Raw genomic sequence first — 15,810 nt, forward strand, 5'->3', positions numbered from 1 at the left:
TGTCCGTTCCTTGTAAACCTGCCCCCTGTGTACAGATGTGTCGGTTCCTTGTAAATCTGCCCCCTGTGTACAGATGTGTCGGTTCCTTGTAAATCTGCCCTGTGTACAGATGTGTCAGTTCCTTGTAAACCTGCCCCCCGTGTACAGATATGTTGAATCCTTGTAAATCTGCCCCCTGTGTACAGATGTGTCGGTTCCTTGTAAACTTGCCCCCTGTGTACAGATGTGTCGGTTCCTTGTAAATCTGCCCTGTGTACAGATGTGTCAGTTCCTTGTAAACCTGCCCCCACGTGTACAGATATGTTGAATCCTTGTAAATCTGCCCCCCGTGTACAGATGTGTTGGTTCCTTGTAAACCTGCCCCCTGTGTACAGATGTGTCGGTTCCTGGTAAATCTTCCCCCTGTGTACAGATGTTTCGGTTCCTTGTAAATCTGCCCTGTGTACAGATATGTTGGTTCCTTGTAAATCTGCCCCCTGTGTACAGATGTGTCGGTTCCTTGTAAATCTGCCCCTTGTACAGATGTGTTGGTTCCTTGTAAATCTGCCCCTTGTACAGATGTGTCAGTTCCTTGTAAATCTGCCCCCTGTGTACAGATGTGTCGGTTCCTTGTAAATCTGCCCCTTGTACAGATGTGTCAGTTCCTTGTAAATCTGCCCCCCGTGTACAGATGTGTTGGTTCCTTGTAAACCTGCCCCTTGTGTACAGATGTGTCGGTTCCTGGTAAATCTTCTCCCTGTGTACAGATGTTTCGGTTCCTTGTAAATCTGCCCCGTGTACAGATATGTTGGTTCCTTGTAAATCTGCCCCCTGTGTACAGATGTGTCGGTTCCTTGTAAATCTGCCCCTTGTACAGATGTGTTGGTTCCTTGTAAATCTGCCCCTTGTACAGATGTGTCAGTTCCTTGTAAATCTGCCCCCTGTGTACAGATGTGTCGGTTCCTTGTAAATCTGCCCCTTGTACAGATGTGTCAGTTCCTTGTAAATCTGCCCCCTGTGTACAGATGTGTCGGTTCCTTGTAAATCTGCCCCTTGTACAGATGTGCCCAGGTTGTAGCTTCAGTGTCCTAGAGTTAGCCCCAGGGCTCTACACATTCCACGAAGGTGTTTTGCAATAAGTGACTGAAAGTTTCTCATCAACAAGCTCTGCTTCATGCCTCTGACATTCTCAGATTCCAAGCGTGTCCCAGCAGAAGGGACCCGGGGCCTCTGATGAGGTGATTAACAAGGTGTGCCTGGGAAGGCAGGTAATCCAAGCACACATCTGTACCGGAAGGACAAAGAGCCTGAAAAGGGCAAGCGGAAAGCAATCAATCCATGGAGGGCTCTACAAAGGACTGGTTTGAGCCATGCAAACAATGAGCATAGAGCCCTGCAAACAATGCGTACAGAGCCCTGCAAACAATGTGCACAGAGCCCTGCAAACAATGTGCACAGAGCCCTGCAAACAATGTGCACAGAGCCCTGCAAACAATGTGCACAGAGCCCTGCAAACAATGCGCACAGAGCCCTGCAAACAATGTGCACAGAGCCCTGCAAACAATGAGCATAGAGCCCTGCAAACAATGCGCATAGGGCCCTGCAAACAATGTGCATAGAGCCCTGCAAACAATGCATACAGAGCCCTGCAAACAATGCACATAGAGCCCTTGAAAGCAATGCGCAAAAAACACTGCAAACAATGTGCACAGAGATCTGCAAACAATGCAGTTAGATCCCTGCAAACAATGCGCATAGAGTCCTGCAAACAATGCACTCAGAGCCCTGCAAACAATGCACATAGAGCCCTGCAAACAATGCGCACAGAGCCCTGCAAACAATGTGCACAGAGCCCTGCAAAACATGCGAACAGATCGCTGCAAACCATGTGCACAGAGCCCTGAAAACCATGAGCACAGAGCACTGCAAGCAATGCGCAGAGAGCTCTGCAAACAATGCAGATAGATCCCTGCAAATAATGCGCACAGAGCCCTGCAAACAATGCATACAGAGCCCTGCAAACAATGAGCACAGAGCCCTGCAAACAATGCGCACAGAGCCCTGCAAACAATGCGCACAGAGCCCTGCAAACAATGCGCATAGAGCCCTGCAAACAATGCGCACAGAGCCCTGCAAACAATGAGCATAGAGCCCTGCAAACAATGCCCATAGAGCCCTGCAAACAATGTGCATAGAGACCTGCAAACAATGTGCACAGAGCCCTGCAAACAATGTGCACAGAGCCCTGCAAACAATGCGCACAGAGCCCTGCAAACAATGCATACAGAGCCCTGCAAACAATGCGCACAGAGCCCTGCAAACAATGCGCATAGAGCCCTGCAAACAATGCGCACAGAGCCCTGCAAACAATGAGCATAGAGCCCTGCAAACAATGCGCATAGGGCCCTGCAAACAATGTGCATAGAGCCCTGCAAACAATGCATACAAAGCCCTGCAAACAATGCACATAGAGCCCTTGAAAGCAATGCGCAAAAAACACTGCAAACAATGTGCACAGAGATCTGCAAACAATGCAGTTAGATCCCTGCAAACAATGCGCATAGAGTCCTGCAAACAATGCACTCAGAGCCCTGCAAACAATGCACATAGAGCCCTGCAAACAATGCGCACAGAGCCCTGCAAACAATGTGCACAGTGCCCTGCAAAACATGCGAACAGATCGCTGCAAACCATGTGCACAGAGCCCTGAAAACCATGAGCACAGAGCACTGCAAGCAATGCGCAGAGAGCTCTGCAAACAATGCAGATAGATCCCTGCAAATAATGCGCACAGAGCCCTGCAAACAATGCATACAGAGCCCTGCAAACAATGCGCACAGAGCCCTGCAAACAATGCGCATAGAGCCCTGCAAACAATGCGCACAGAGCCCTGCAAACAATGAGCATAGAGCCCTACAAACAATGCCCATAGAGCCCTGCAAACAATGTGCATAGAGACCTGCAAACAATGCATACAGAGCCCTGCAAACAATGTGCATAGAGCCCGGCAAACAATGCATACAGAGCCCTGCAAACAATGCACATAGAGCCCTTGAAAGCAATGCGCAAATAGCACTGCAAACAATGTGCACAGAGATCTCCAAACAATGCAGTTAGATCCCTGCAAACAATGCGCATAGAGTCCTGCAAACAATGCACTCAGAGCCCTGCAAACAATGCACATAGAGCCCTGCAAACAATGCGCACAGAGCCCTGCAAACAATGTGCACAGAGCCCTGCAAAACATGCAAACAGTTCCCTGCAAACCATGTGCACAGAGCCCTGAAAACCATGAGCACAGACGACTGCAAGCAATGCGCAGAGAGCTCTGCAAACAATACAGATAGATCCCTGCAAGCAGTGCACACAGAGCCCTGCAAACAATGTGCACCGAGCCCTGCAAACAATGCGCACAGAACCCTGCAAACAATGCGCACAGAGCCCTAGAAACAATGCGCGCAGAGCCCTACAAGCAATGTGCACAGAGCCCTGCAAACAATGCGCACAAAACCCTGCAAACAATGCGCACAGAGCCCTGCAAACAATGTGCACAGAGACCTGCAAAACATGCGAACAGAGCCCTGCAAACAATGTGCACAGAGCCCTGCAAACAATGCGCACAGAACCCTGCAAACAATGCGCACAGAGCCCTGCAAACAATGTGCACAGAGCCCTGCAAACAATGCGCACAGAACCCTGCAAACAATGCGCACAGAGCCCTGCAAACAATGTGCACAGAGCCCTGCAAAACATGCGAGTAGAGCCCTGCAAATCATGAGCACAGAGCACTGCAAGCAATGCGCACAGAGCCCTGCAAACAATGCGCACAGAACCCTGCAAACAATGTGCACAGAGCCCTGCAAACAATGTGCACAGAGCCCTGCAAAACATGCGAACAGAGCCCTGCAAACCATGTGCACAGAGCCCTGAACACCATGAACACAGAGCACTGCAAGCAATGCACAGAGAGCTCTGCAAACAATGCAGATAGATCCCTGCAAAGAATACACACAGAGCTCTGCCAACAATGCGCATAGAGTCCTGCAAACAATGCACACTGAACCCGGCAAACAATGCGCACAGAGCCCTGCAAACAATGCGCACAGAGCCCTGCAAACAATGAGCATAGAGCCCTGCAAACAATGCGCATAGAGCCCTGCAAACAATGTGCATAGAGACCTGCAAACAATGCATACAGAGCCCTGCAAACAATGCACATAGAGCCCCTGAAAGCAATGCGCAAAGAGCACTGCAAACAATGTGCACAGAGATCTGCAAACAATGCAGTTAGATCCCTGCAAACAATGCGCATAGAGTCCTGCAAACAATGCGCACAGAGCCCTGCAAACAATGAGCATAGAGCCCTGCAAACAATGTGCATAGAGCCCTGCAAACAATGTGCATAGAGACCTGCAAACAATGCATACAGAGCCCTGCAAACAATGCACATAGAGCCCCTGAAAGCAATGCGCAAAGAGCACTGCAAACAATGTGCACAGAGATCTCCAAACAATGCAGTTAGGATCCCTGCAAACAATGCGCATAGAGTCCTGCAAACAATGCACTCAGAGCCCTGCAAACAATGCACATAGAGCCCTGCAAACAATGCGCACAGAGCCCTGCAAACAATGTGCACATAGCCCTGCAAACCATGCGAACAGATCCCTGCAAACCATGTGCACAGAGCCCTGAAAACCATGAGCACAGAGCACTGCAAGCAATGCGCAGAGAGCTCTGCAAACAATGCAGATAGATCCCTGCAAGCAATGCACACAGAGCCCTGCAAACAATGTGCACCGAGCCCTGCAAACAATGCGCACAGAACCCTGCAAACAATGCGCACAGAGCCCTAGAAACAATGCGCACAGAGCCCTACAAGCAATGTGCACAGAGCCCTGCAAACAATGCGCACAGAACCCTGCAAATAATGCGCACAGAGCCCTGCAAACAATGTGCACAGAGACCTGCAAAACATGCGAACAGAGCCCTGCAAACAATGTGCACAGAGCCCTGCAAACAATGCGCACAGAACCCTGCAAACAATGCGCACAGAGCCCTGCAAACAATGTGCACAGAGCCCTGCAAACAATGCGCACAGAACCCTGCAAACAATGCGCACAGAGCCCTGCAAACAATGTGCACAGAGCCCTGCAATCAATGCGCATAGAGCCCTGCAAACAATGTGCATAGAGACCTGCAAACAATGCATACAGAGCCCTGCAAACAATGCACATAGAGCCCCTGAAAGCAATGCGCAAAGAGCACTGCAAACAATGTGCACAGAGATCTGCAAACAATGCAGTTAGATCCCTGCAAACAATGCGCATAGAGTCCTGCAAACAATGCGCACAGAGCCCTGCAAACAATGAGCATAGAGCCCTGCAAACAATGTGCATAGAGCCCTGCAAACAATGTGCATAGAGACCTGCAAACAATGCATACAGAGCCCTGCAAACAATGCACATAGAGCCCCTGAAAGCAATGCGCAAAGAGCACTGCAAACAATGTGCACAGAGATCTCCAAACAATGCAGTTAGGATCCCTGCAAACAATGCGCATAGAGTCCTGCAAACAATGCACTCAGAGCCCTGCAAACAATGCACATAGAGCCCTGCAAACAATGCGCACAGAGCCCTGCAAACAATGTGCACATAGCCCTGCAAACCATGCGAACAGATCCCTGCAAACCATGTGCACAGAGCCCTGAAAACCATGAGCACAGAGCACTGCAAGCAATGCGCAGAGAGCTCTGCAAACAATGCAGATAGATCCCTGCAAGCAATGCACACAGAGCCCTGCAAACAATGTGCACCGAGCCCTGCAAACAATGCGCACAGAACCCTGCAAACAATGCGCACAGAGCCCTAGAAACAATGCGCACAGAGCCCTACAAGCAATGTGCACAGAGCCCTGCAAACAATGCGCACAGAACCCTGCAAATAATGCGCACAGAGCCCTGCAAACAATGTGCACAGAGACCTGCAAAACATGCGAACAGAGCCCTGCAAACAATGTGCACAGAGCCCTGCAAACAATGTGCACAGAACCCTGCAAACAATGCGCACAGAGCCCTGCAAACAATGTGCACAGAGCCCTGCAAACAATGCGCACAGAACCCTGCAAACAATGCGCACAGAGCCCTGCAAACAATGTGCACAGAGCCCTGCAAAACATGCGAGTAGAGCCCTGCAAACCATGAGCACAGAGCACTGCAAGCAATGCGCACAGAACCCAGCAAACAATGCGCGCAGAGCCCTGCAAACAATGTGCACAGAGCCCTGCAAAACATGCGAACAGAGCCCTGCAAACCATGTGCACAGAGCCCTGAAAACCATGAGCACAGAGCACTGCAAGCAATGCGTAGAGAGCCCTGCAAACAATGCAGATAGATCCCTGCAAACAATGCGCACAGAGCCCTGCAAACAATGCATACAGAGCCCTGCAAACAATGCGCACAGAGCCCTGCAAACAATGTGCACAGAGCCCTGCAAACAATGCGCACAGAACCCTGCAAACAATGCGCACAGAGCCCTGCAAACAATGTGCACAGAGCCCTGCAAAACATGCGAGTAGAGCCCTGCAAACCATGAGCACAGAGCACTGCAAGCAATGCGCACAGAACCCTGCAAACAATGCGCGCAGAGCCCTGCAAACAATGTGCACAGAGCCCTGCAAAACATGCGAACAGAGCCCTGCAAACCATGTGCACAGAGCCATGCAAACAATGCGCACAGAACCCTGCAAACAATGCGCACAGAGCCCTGCAAACAATGTGCACAGAGCCCTGCAAAACATGCGAGCAGAGCCCTGCAAACCATGAGCACAGAGCACTGCAAGCAATGCGCACAGAACCCTGCAAACAATGCGCACAGAACCCTGCAAACAATGCGCGCAGAGCCCTGCAAAACATGCGAACAGAGCCCTGCAAACCATGTGCACAGAGCCCTGAAAACCATGAGCACAGAGCACTGCAAGCAATGCGCACAGAACCCTGCAAACAATGCGCACAGAACCCTGCAAACAATGCGCGCAGAGCCCTGCAAAACATGCGAACAGAGCCCTGCAAACCATGCGAACAGAGCCCTGCAAACCATGTGCACAGAGCCCTGAAAACCATGAGCACAGAGCACTGCAAGCAATGCGCACAGAACCCTGCAAACAATGCGCACAGAACCCTGCAAACAATGCGCGCAGAGCCCTGCAAAACATGCGAACAGAGCCCTGCAAACCATGTGCACAGAGCCCTGAAAACCATGAGCACAGAGCACTGCAAGCAATGCGCACAGAACCCTGCAAACAATGCGCACAGAACCCTGCAAACAATGCGCGCAGAGCCCTGCAAAACATGCGAACAGAGCCCTGCAAACCATGTGAACAGAGCCCTGCAAACCATGTGCACAGAGCCCTGAAAACCATGAGCACAGAGCACTGCAAGCAATGCACACAAAACCCTGCAAACAATGCGCACAGAGCCCTGCAAACAATGTGCACAGAGCCCTGCAAACAATGCGCGCAGAGCCCTGCAAACAATGTGCACAGAGCCCTGCAAAACATGCGAACAGAGCCCTGCAAACCATGTGCACAGAGCCATGCAAACAATGCGCACAGAACCCTGCAAACAATGCGCACAGAGCCCTGCAAACAATGTGCACAGAGCCCTGCAAAACATGCGAACAGAGCCCTGCAAACCATGTGCACAGAGCCATGCAAACAATGCGCACAGAACCCTGCAAACAATGCGCGCAGAGCCCTGCAAACAATGTGCACAGAGCCCTGCAAAACATGCGAACAGAGCCCTGCAAACCATGTGCACAGAGCCATGCAAACAATGCGCACAGAACCCTGCAAACAATGCGCACAGAGCCCTGCAAACAATGTGCACAGAGCCCTGCAAAACATGCGAACAGAGCCCTGCAAACCATGTGCACAGAGCCCTGAAAACCATGAGCACAGAGCACTGCAAGCAATGCGTAGAGAGCCCTGCAAACAATGCAGATAGATCCCTGCAAACAATGCGCACAGAGCCCTGCAAACAATGCATACAGAGCCCTGCAAACAATGCGCACAGAGCCCTGCAAACAATGTGCACAGAGCCCTGCAAACAATGCATACAGAGCCCTGCAAACAATGCGCACAGAGCCCTGCAAACCATGTGCACAGAGCCATGCAAACAATGCGCACAGAACCCTGCAAACAATGCGCACAGAGCCCTGCAAACAATGTGCACAGAGCCCTGCAAAACATGCGAACAGAGCCCTGCAAACCATGTGCACAGAGCCCTGAAAACCATGAGCACAGAGCACTGCAAGCAATGCGTAGAGAGCCCTGCAAACAATGCAGATAGATCCCTGCAAACAATGCGCACAGAGCCCTGCAAACAATGCATACAGAGCCCTGCAAACAATGCGCACAGAGCCCTGCAAACAATGCGCACAGAGCCCTGCAAACAATGTGCACAGAGCCCTGCAAACAATGCATACAGAGCCCTGCAAACAATGCGCACAGAGCCCTGCAAACAATGTGCACAGAGCCCTGCAAACAATGCGCACAGAACCCTGCAAACAATGCGCACAGAGCCCTGCAAACAATGTGCACAGAGCCCTGCAAAACATGCGAACAGAGCCCTGCAAACCATGTGCACAGAGCCCTGAAAACCATGAGCACAGAGCACTGCAAGCAATGCGTAGAGAGCCCTGCAAACAATGCAGATAGATCCCTGCAAACAATGCGCACAGAGCCCTGCAAACAATGCATACAGAGCCCTGCAAACAATGCGCACAGAGCCCTGCAAACAATGTGCACAGAGCCCTGCAAACAATGCGCACAGAACCCTGCAAACAATGCGCACAGAGCCCTGCAAACAATGTGCACAGAGCCCTGCAAAACATGCGAGTAGAGCCCTGCAAACCATGAGCACAGAGCACTGCAAGCAATGCGCACAGAACCCTGCAAACAATGCACGCAGAGCCCTGCAAACAATGTGCACAGAGCCCTGCAAAACATGCGAGCAGAGCCTTGCAAACCATGTGCACAGAGCCATGCAAACAATGCGCACAGAACCCTGCAAACAATGCGCACAGAGCCCTGCAAACAATGTGCACAGAGCCCTGCAAAACATGCGAGCAGAGCCTTGCAAACAATGAGCACAGAGCACTGCAAGCAATGCGCACAGAACCCTGCAAACAATGCGCACAGAACCCTGCAAACAATGCGCACAGAGCCCTGCAAACAATGCGCGCAGAGCCCTGCAAAACATGCGAACAGAGCCCTGCAAACCATGTGCACAGAGCCCTGAAAACCATGAGCACAGAGCACTGCAAGCAATGCGCACAAAACCCTGCAAACAATGCGCACAGAACCCTGCAAACAATGCGCACAGAACCCTGCAAACAATGCGCACAGAACCCTGCAAACAATGCGCGCAGAGCCCTGCAAAACATGCGAACAGAGCCCTGCAAACCATGCGAACAGAGCCCTGCAAACCATGTGCACAGAGCCCTGAAAACCATGAGCACAGAGCACTGCAAGCAATGCGCACAGAACCCTGCAAACAATGCGCACAGAACCCTGCAAACAATGCGCACAGAACCCTGCAAACAATGCGCACAGAACCCTGCAAACAATGTGCACAGAGCCCTGCAAAACATGCGAACAGAGCCCTGCAAACCATGTGCACAGAGCTCTGCAAACAATACGCACAGAGCTCGGCAAACAATGCACACAAACCATCACCTTAGCACCAGGATAGGGGGAGGAGGGGACATCATCACCTTAGCACCAGGAGCTGGGGTGGAGAGAACACCATCACCTTAGCACCAGGATCCGGGGTGGAGAGGACACCATCACCTTAGCACTAGGAGCTGGGGTGGAGAGGACACCATCACCTTACACCAGGAGCTGAGGGTGGAGAGGACACCATTACCTTAGCACCAGGAGCTGGGGGTGGAGCGGACACCATCACCTTAGCACCAGGATCCAGGGTGGAGAGGACACCATCACCTTAGCACCAGAACGAGGTGGAGAGGACACCATCACCTTAGCACAATGTGCTGGGGGTGTGGCACCATCACCTTAGCACCAGGGTGGGGTGGAGAGGACACCATCACCTTACAGCTGGGGTGGAGAGGACACCATCACCTTAGCACCAGAACGAGGTGGAGAGGACACCATCACCTTAGCACAATGTGCTGGGGGTGTGGCACCATCACCTTAGCACTAGGAGCTGGGGTGGAGAGGACACCATCACCTTACACCAGGAGCTGGGGGTGGAGAGGACACCATCACCTTACACCAGGAGCTGGGTGGAGAGGACACCATCACCTTACACCAGGAGCTGAGGGTGGAGAGGACACCATCACCTTACACCAGGAGCTGGGGGTGGAGAGGACACCATCACCTTACACCAGGAGCTGAGGGTGGAGAGGACACCATTACCTTAGCACCAGGAGCTGGGGTGGAGAGTACACCATCACCTTAGCACAATGTGCTGGGGGTGTGGCATCATCACCTTAGCACCAGGACGAGGTGGAGAGGACACCATCACCTTAGCACCAGGACGAGGTGGAGAGGACACCATCACCTTAGCACCAGGAGCTGGGGGTGGAGAGGACACCATCACCTTAGCACCAGGATGAGGTGGAGAGGACACCATCACCTTAGCACCAGGAGCTGGGGTGGAGAGGACACCATCAACTTACACCAGGAGCTGAGGGTGGAGAGGACACCATCACCTTACACCAGGAGCTGGGGGTGGAGAGTACACCATCACCTTAGCACCAGGATCCAGGGTGGAGAGGACACCATCACCTTAGCACCAGGAGCTGGGGTGGAGAGGACACCATCACCTTACACCAGGAGCTGGGGTGGAGAGGACACCATCACCTTACACCAGGAGCTGGGGGTGGAGAGTACACCATTACCTTAGCACCAGGATCCAGGGTGGAGAGGACACCATCACCTTAGCACCAGGACGAGGTGGAGAGGACACCATCACCTTAGCACCAGGAGCTGGGGGTGGAGAGGACACCATCACCTTAGCACCAGGAGCTGAGGTGTAGAGTACACCATCACCTTACACCAGGAGCTGGGGGTGGAGCGGACACCATCACTTTACGCTAGGAGCTGAGGGTGGAGAGGACACCATCACCTTACACCAGGAGCTGGGATGGAGAGGACACCATCACCTTAGCACCAGGAGCTGGGGTGGAGAGGACACCATCGCCTTAGCACCAGGAGCTGGGGGTGGAGAGGACACCATCACCTTAGTACCAGGAGCTGGGGTGGAGAGGACACCATCACCTTAGCGCCAGGAGCTGGGGGTGGAGAGGACACCATCACCTTAGCACCCAGAGCTGGAGGTGGAGAGGACACCATCAACTTACACCAGGAGTTGAGGGTGGAGAGGACACCATCACCTTACACCAGGAGCTGAGGGTGGAGAGGACACCATCACCTCAGCACCAGGAGCTGGGGTGGAGAGGACACCATCCCCTTAGCACCAGGAGCTGGGTGGAGAGGACACCATCACCTTAGCACCAGGGTGGGGTGGAGAGGACACCATCACCTTAGCACTAGGAGCTGGGGTGGAGAGGACACCATCACCTTACACCAGGAGCTGGGGTGGAGAGGACACCATCACCTTAGCACCAGGAGCTGGGGGTGGAGAGGACACCATCACCTTACACCAGGAGCTGGGTGGAGAGGACACCATCACCTTACACCAGGAGCTGAGGGTGGAGAGGACACCATCATCTTACACCAGGAGCTGAGGGTGGAGAGGACACCATCACCTTACACCAGGAGCTGGGTGGAGAGGACACCATCACCTTACACCAGGAGCTGGGTGGAGAGGACACCATCACCTTAGCACCAGGAGCTGGGGTGGAGAGAACAGCATCGCCTTAGCGTCAGGAGCTGAGGGTGGAGAGGACACCATCACCTTACACCAGGAGCTGGGGTGGAGAGGACACCATCACCTTACACCATGAGCTGGGTGGAGAGGACACCATCACCTTACACCAGGAGCTGAGGGTGGAGAGGACACCATCACCTTACACCAGGAGCTGGGGTGGAGAGGACACCATCACCTTACACCAGGAGCTGGGGTGGAGAGGACACCATCACCTTACACCAGGAGCTGAGGGTGGAGAGGACACCATCACATTACACCAGGAGCTGAGGGTGGAGAGGACACCATCACCTTACACCAGGAGCTGAGGGTGGAGAGGACACCATCACATTACACCAGGAGCTGAGGGTGGAGAGGACACCATCACATTACACCAGGAGCTGAGGGTGGAGAGGACACCATCACCTTAGCACCAGGAGCTGGGGTGGAGAGGACACCATCCCCTTACACCAGGAGCTGAGGGTGGAGAGGACACCATCACCTTACACCAGGAGCTGAGGGTGGAGAGGACACCATCACCTTAGCACCAGGAGCTGGGGTGGAGAGGACACCATTACCTTAGCACCAGGAGCTGGGGTGGAGAGGACACCATCACCTTACACCAGGAGCTGGGGTGGAGAGGACACCATCACCTTACACCAGGAGCTGGGTGGAGAGGACACCATCACCTTACACCAGGAGCTGGGTGGAGAGGACACCATCACCTTACACCAGGAGCTGGGGTGGAGAGGACACCATCACCTTACACCAGGAGCTGGGGTGGAGAGGACACCATCACCTTACACCAGGAGCTGAGGGTGGAGAGGACACCATCACCTTACACCAGGAGCTGAGGGTGGAGAGGACACCATCAACTTAGCACCAGGATCCGGGGTGGAGAGGACACCATCACCTTACACTAGGAGCTGAGGGTGGAGAGGACACCATCACCTTACACCAGGAGCAGGGGTGGAGAGGACACAGTCACCTTAACCCAGGAGTTGGGTGGAGAGGACACCATCACCTTACACCAGGAGCTGGGGGTGGAGAGGACACAGTCACCTTAACCCATGAGTTGGGTGGAGAGGACACCATCACCTTACACCAGGAGCTGGGGTGAAGAGGACACCATCACCTTACACCAGGAGCTGGGGGTGGAGAGTACACCATCACCTTAGCACCAGGATCCAGGTTGGAGAGGACACCATCACCTTACACCAGGAGCAGGGGTGGAGAGGACACCATCACCTTACACCAAGAGCCGGGGTGGAGAGGACACCATCACCTTAGCTCCAGGATCCAGGGTGGAGAGGACACCATCCCCTTAGCACCAGGAGCTGGGTGGAGAGGACACCATCACCTTACACCAGGAGCTGAGGGTGGAGAGGACACTATCACCTTACACCAGGAGCTGGGGTGGAGAGGACACCATCCCCTTAGCACCAGGACGAGGTGGAGAGGACACCATCACCTTACACCAGGAGCTGGGGGGAGAGGACACCATCACCATAGCAGCAGGAGCTGGGGTGGAGAGGACACCATCACCTTACACCAGGAGCTGGGTGGAGAGGACACCATCCCCTTAGCACCAGGAGCTGGGTGGAGAGGACACCATCACCTTACACCAGGAGCTGGGTGGAGAGGACACCATCACCTTAGCACCAGGAGCTGGGTGGAGAGGACACCATCACCTTAGCACCAGGAGCTGGGGTGGAGAGGGCCCCATCACCTTACACCAAGAGCTGAGGGTGGAGAGGACACCATCGCCTTAGCACCAGGAGCTGGGGTGGAGAGGACACCATCACCTTACACCAGGAGCTGGGGTGGAGAGGACACCATCACCTTACACCAGGAGCTGGGGTGGAGAGGACACCATCACCTTACACCAGGAGCTGGGGTGGAGAGGACACCATCCCCTTAGCACCAGGACGAGGTGGAGAGGACACCATCACCTTACACCAGGAGCTGGGTGGAGAGGACACCATCACCTTACACTAGGAGCTGAGGGTGGAGAGGACACCATCACCTTACACCAGGAGCTGGGTGGAGAGGACACCATCACGCCAAAAGCACAATGCATTTGACACTGGGTTTGCCCACATGGCTCCGGCCCGCGGTATTGCTTCGCTAATATTTTGTATATCGTTGTGACCTGGGGTGCACCCTACAACTGTGCGGGACTCAGGATTGCCAGGGTGGGCCTGGGGTGGACGGCGCATCGCACCGCATTACCGTGCTCTCTCTCTCTCGGGGGGGGGGGGTAGATTAGGAATCGTCCCCCGTGGCGGTACTATTGACATCATAATAATGCGAGTGGGCCTCGTACTGCTAGTCATCATTTCAAATGTGTTTTATGCCCAAGAGTCGCTGAGGCTCATGTTATGATTGAATATATGGGTTGAATACAAATGTTATTTACATACATCCTGTGTGAAGTCTCTTTCGGAGTATTTATCGTGACTGGCTGCTGCCCCTCTGCTTCGTGCATCGCCCCTGAGATAAGCCTGACTCCTCAGTGCCACGCTACCCGAGGGGGAGCACAGGTTATACAGCGCTTCATTGCCCACTCTTGACGGGAGCGGTAGGGCCTGCCCGGCTGCTGGCACCCCTTCAGGCGACCAGAAAGTGCCTGCTCCAACGAGTCCTAATCCCCTGCTTCATATTCTGTTTACTCCTTCCGGTTAGTGATAGATATTACCCATTTTTCTAGGACTCACTTTTGGACTTGACACTTTCTGGAGGCCCCCCCCCCCCAGAGGTTTTACCTTCACGCCTACATTTTGCTGAATTCATTTTTATTGGCCTTCAATACTCTGCTCCAGTGCGAAAGTGTTTTTACTCTTTTACACATCGTAAAATTGACTTATCCACAATTGGCATATTTAATTTACTTATAAGTCCCTAGTAAAGTGCACTACATGTGCCCAGGGCCTGTAAAATAAATGCCACTGGTGGGCCTGCAGCGCCAATTGTCCCACTCACTTAAGTAACTCTTTCAAATATGTCTCAGGCTTCTAATGCAGCCCATGGGTGCTGTTTTAAACTGCCATTTAAACCTGGTGACATCAATCTATTCCTAGGCCCAAATAAGCCTTTTAAATGCACTTTAGTCACCCCTTTGGAAGGCCCTGGACAGACCAAGGTCAGGGTGCATGGTATTTATAAAGATGGAGATATACTTTCTAGTTATACATGTCCTGGTGATGAAAAACGCTTATATTTGTTTTTCACTATTGCAAGGCTTAACTCTCCCATAGGATAACATTGGAGGTACCTTATTACATTTAATAGGCTGTAACTTACAAATAGGAACATGTAAAGAGATCATGTTTGGTGTCTTTGGAACTGAAAAGAAGAATCCTCTTTTATGGTGAAGTCAGCTTTTTTTTTAAAGGCCTTTATTGTACACTTCCAACGTAACACAGCTGATGGCCTACAACCCCACGGGCCAGCCGCGTTCTTTTCGTCATTTGAGCAGTGTCGCCTGAAGTAACACAGCCGTTTAGCCGACAACCCGGGGGTCCGGCGGCGTATAAAATTAGAGTGCACATAGTTCAAACAGACCTCGTGTCGGAGAATCCCAGGGCCCATGAGTTTTCATTTTTGTTGTTTTTTCCATAATGTATTTAAACCTGTAAACCAACATACACGTTAACATATTACACGACAATGATTCCACAAGGTATATAATCACATCAAGTTCCGAGACCACAACTCATAATTATTGCTATTAGTGTGGAGTTTCCCCATAGGTTCAATTTCAGGCAATAGGGCAGCACGTTCAGTCTCCGTCCCCTTCTAACTCTTCCTCAGAGCTTGCTCGTCATCCTCCGGTAATGGATCGCACAGGTCTCCCCTATATTTATTCCAGGGCGCCCAAACCCTATTCCATTTACGCGGGCAGGCTCTATTGACATATACTGCTCGCTCTGTAAACATTATCA

This window comes from Lissotriton helveticus, chromosome 7 (assembly GCF_964261635.1).
Source record: "Lissotriton helveticus chromosome 7, aLisHel1.1, whole genome shotgun sequence".
Classification (NCBI taxonomy): domain Eukaryota; kingdom Metazoa; phylum Chordata; class Amphibia; order Caudata; family Salamandridae; genus Lissotriton; species Lissotriton helveticus.